The sequence below is a fragment of the Amaranthus tricolor genome, chromosome 11 (assembly GCF_026212465.1).
Source record: "Amaranthus tricolor cultivar Red isolate AtriRed21 chromosome 11, ASM2621246v1, whole genome shotgun sequence".
NCBI classification, from domain to species: domain Eukaryota; kingdom Viridiplantae; phylum Streptophyta; class Magnoliopsida; order Caryophyllales; family Amaranthaceae; genus Amaranthus; species Amaranthus tricolor.
Window position 1 is genome coordinate 14822727 of NC_080057.1, and position 4641 is coordinate 14827367.

The 4641-nt window shown below is 45.0% G+C and overlaps 1 non-coding gene across 1 annotated transcript; it reads left to right on the forward strand.

Moving 5' to 3' along the window:
- Positions 1-84: 84 nt before the first annotated feature.
- On the forward strand, positions 85-200 carry LOC130827965 (U5 spliceosomal RNA). The gene has a single exon (XR_009047278.1). It is a non-coding gene; the product is annotated as a U5 spliceosomal RNA (small nuclear RNA).
- Positions 201-4641: the final 4441 nt, after the last annotated feature.

Here is a 4641-nt window from a genome sequence, read left to right on the forward strand (position 1 = left end):
AAGTTGTCACACATCGGCTATGAAAGATACTAATAAAAGAAAAATCCTTTAAATCACTTCCACAGATCTCATACCAACTTACGCAGCCACGCCGTGAGCACAAAGCGAACTATTCTTTCGCCTTTTACTAAAGAATACCGTGTGCTCGCTGCATTAAGTGGCATACGTTTATTTTTGGAGGAAGCCTTTAATTAAGGTTAAATGGGTCAAATGACCTGAAATATATGAATTTAATGACCTAAAAAAAAAAGTAGGTTAAATGGGTCATTAGCAGGTTGATCCGATCTGCTACAGATCAGGTCGGAGTTTCAATTTTTGACCCATTAATTAAATAGGTCAGGTTCAGGTTAAGGGTTTATTGACCCATTTATATATGATCCGAACTTGAAAATGACCCAACCCGACCTGTTTGACACTCCTATCTGCTATATCTGATAAAAGAATCGGTAATTATTTTTTGTAAGTAAATGAGCATACATCAATTAAAAACCTGACTATTAACTTATTTCGATATTGACCCGATCAATAGTTATCCGTAACCGACAACTACTCGAAAAATAAAGCTCGAACCCGAAAAAACCGAACCAATTAGTAATCGATGACAACCCGAGACCGATTGACACTCGACACGAACTTCAACCGACACCGAACTGATGCTAACCCGATAGCTTGAATAACCGATCTTTAACCGAACCGTGACTAACCGACTCGACCCGAGTGTGACCCGTTTTAACACACAGCCGAAAAATAACCGATCCGAAATGCAACCGAACCGAATAACACCCGTCCGAAACCGACCCGATCAACCGAATGAACAGCTCTAGACAAGTGCAAATAAGTCCTTTTTATAGGGTTCTAAAAATTATGAAAATTTAATGGTATAAAAAATATAGACATATAGCCTAAAATAGCAAATAATTATTTCATATCATTGTAAATAGAAAAGATCTTGTAGAAACTAGAAATTAGGCAATAATAATTCCTTACTAATGCAATTCCACATTTCAAAAAAAAAAAAAAAAAATTTAACCTTTGCTATTCTAAATAAATAATTAAAAAAAAGTCATGTACGTCACGTATTTACAATTGCTATCACCTACTGCTTAGCTACCTTCTTCCTCTTCAATGGTTACCAATATACCATCAATTAACAAGAACCATTGTCAAGCAAAATTTTCATTGATATCCAAATTTCTAGTGAATTTCACACGAGATCTGTCATGGTATCATTTATCTAATTCATTTATTTGTTTAAAATTATTTACGTCATATTACCTTATTGCCTTTTGACCTTTCGCGTTGACTTTGACTTTCGGTCAACGGGCTTTTTTCTGAATTCCCCATCTTCCTTGAATGGCCCATGGACTAGTCACCTCTCATTACCCTAACTCCCTTCCAGAAAAGTAACTTCCCACTTCCCCTTAAATGCATGGTCATCCTTCTTTCATGGGGAACAACTGCCCATACCTCCCACGACCTTCACCTTCCCTTCTCTGATGTAACTTCCTCCTTAAACATTATAAATAGGGACAACCATCAAAGAGGAGGGGATCATCTGAGAAACCATCTACAAGAGCCTTACTTGTTCTCTACTTCCATTTCAACTCCATTAGCCTACCAAAATTCTGTAGCATCAACTGCAACCTCTTGCATTCAGTTTATAATCATTTACTACATATCGTCATATCCACGTTCTAACTTGAGCGTCGGAGAGGTTTTCCGGGAGATCACCCCCGGACAAGGCTAACGTGCTGTTTTGCAGGAATTCAAGTCGCTTCCTTCCACGAGTCGCTGCTCTTGATAACGCTTCCACTTACAGCATTTCAAGTGTTTTCCACTTCCTCGTTTCTTCACCGAAACAGTTTGGCGCCCTCTGTGGGGAAAGAATAAGAAGTCATGGCTCCTAAGAAAAATCCGACTCAAACCGTCACTGTGCATAGCACAGATACAAACACTTCTGCAGGTCACGCTAATAATCAAGCCGTGACTCGCCGTGATCTGGACATGCTAGCACGAAACCTCACTGCCGCTTTCTCTGAACAACTCCGCGCCGTCATAAATAATACTCCTACTCAACAACGAGTATTAGAAGACATGGCGGATCAAATAAAAAACTTGCGGGAACGAATCGAACCCCATCAGGAGATACCAAAGTCTCATGAATCTCAAGATGGGAACTCGAGGACTTCCCATTCCAGTAGACGCAATAAGAAGAGGCGGGAGAGATCCAGAACCTACCCGAGTCTCAACAAAACAGATCTGCGAGATGGCGAATCTAAAACCGCCTCTCAAGACGCCCCCACCTTCCTAGAGAGCAAGAAACAAAAGACGTCTGAAAGCGTCCAATCACTGGTGGATAAAAGGAGGGAAGAAAGAAAGCAAACCCAAGCCGCCGCATCACCATGCCGCGGAATGAGGCCGGCAAAAGTAGCCTTTCTGGAAATCTTATGCCAATAATCTCTCCACTGGCCCCGGAGATACTAAATACCCCCAGTAATGGGAAAATAAAGATTCCGAACATGGCGGCCTTCGATGGAACGTCCTGCCCGGAGGAGCACCTGATGGCTTACAAAAACTTGATGCTGCTGTATACCAATGACCTGTCGTTGTGGTGCAAGTTCTTCCCGACTACTCTTACGGGAGTAGCGTTGACGTGGTATACCTCCCTTCCAGGAGGAAGTATACACAACTTTGCCCAACTGGAAGAGAAGTTTCTGGGCCACTTTGTGGCTTCCAGAAGGCAGGAGAAATCAAACTTCCATTTACTCAGCATCACGCAATTGGAAGGGGAGTCCATATCATCCTATCTAAAAAAAGTTTCATGAGGCGGTGCTGGAAGTAACCGATTTGGAAGAATCGGTTGCATTAAACGCCCTGATCAACGGAATGAAAGCCCAACGGCTGAAGTTCCAGTTGGTCGAAAGTCAAGTGAAGACATACGCGGAGGCCATGAAGCAATGCCAAAGCTATGTCACGGCCTCCGAAATATGTCAGGCCCATGATCCTAAAAAACGGAGGTCGGATAAGAAGGACCCCACTGCCAATCACCCCTCAGGAGCAGAGAGGAACAACCATCAAGAAGGGAAAGAAACTACATGCCGCGTCGTCCGGAACCCCTGTCGGATATGGGGCCCCCACGGCCCCGTCACGTATATGTCACTGAAGGGGAGCCCAGGACGCGGAATCTGTTAGATGGAGGCAATGATCCGCTATTCAACCAAAATAGGAAGGACATATTCTTCGCCATCAGGGATCAATTGCCAACTCCACCTCCTACGGCTCCCCCCTCTGATAGGCGCAATTACAACCTGTGGTGTGATTACCACAAAGAGCACGGCCACACTTTGGCCTAATGCCGCGAACTCAAACGTATCCTCCATCAATTGGCGGACGAGGGAAAATTGTCCAGGTTCATCAACCAAAAGGACTACGATGCTAGAAAGGAAGTAGAAAGAAGGCCATGGAATCCAAGACGTAGATCCCCCAAAAGGGATAAGGCCAGGCGCGAAAGTTCCAACACTCAAAGAACTATTAACGTGATTTTCGGAGGATATACGGAAGAATATCCTACCATCCGCGCAGCGAGAAATAACGTCCACACTCTACTAAAAGGGCCCCCGAAGGCCTCAACAAGTGGGCCGATCATGAAGTTCGATGCCACGACCTCCCAAACACTGCAACAACCCCGTACGGACCCTCTGGTGGTCACCCTCAAAATTGGGCAATTGAAAGTCAAAAGGGTACTCGTGGATACCGGGAGCACGGTCGATCTCAATACAATAGAGTGCTTAATAAAAATGAAGTTCGAAGAAAAGCATCTGCAACCCCTAGACAAGCCGCTGATTGGGTTTGGAGGAAGTCAAATTATCCCACTGCGCACGATCATCCTCCCCGTGCGGGTGGGAGAAAGAGATGAAAGCAGAACCATGCCCATACGATTCACGGTGGTGGATCTCACCTTTCCCTACAACGCTATCATGGGGCTTCCGCTGATCAACAAGATCAAAGCCGCGATCTTTACCCATCAACTTCTACTACAATTCGAGCGGGATGATGGACAAGTAGGAATCCTCAAAGGGGATCAGGTGACGGCACGCCAATGCCTCATCAACACCTTAAAGCGAGGAACTTCCATCACCCCCTCCTAAAGGGAAAGGGAAGAGGAGTCACCTAGCGTCATGAGCGTGTATCTAGAGAGCCCCAACCCGCAAGAAATGCCTCGCCCCGTAGAACGATACGAGGAGGTGGATATATTCGGAGGAAATCGCATCAAAATAGGCAAGGATCTCCCTGCCCCGATTAGGCAAGATATCGTTGCCACCCTTACCGAGTTCCGCGACGTCTTCGCTTTTTCCATGGAAGAGATGCCTGACATTCCTACAAGTGTCATGTGCCATAAACTTGATATAAAACCAGGCTACAAACCCGTGAAGCAAAAGCTGCGACATCAAGGAAAAGAGCGGATAGAGGCTGCCCGAGAGGAAGTGGAGAAATTGCTGAGAGCGGGATTCATTAAAAAATGCAAGTACTCCGACTGGCTCTCAAACGTCGTCCTCGTGAAAAAAGCAAACGGCAAGTGGAGGATGTGCGTTGACTTCACGGATCTGAATAAGGCCTGCCCCAAGGACGATTATCCTCTTC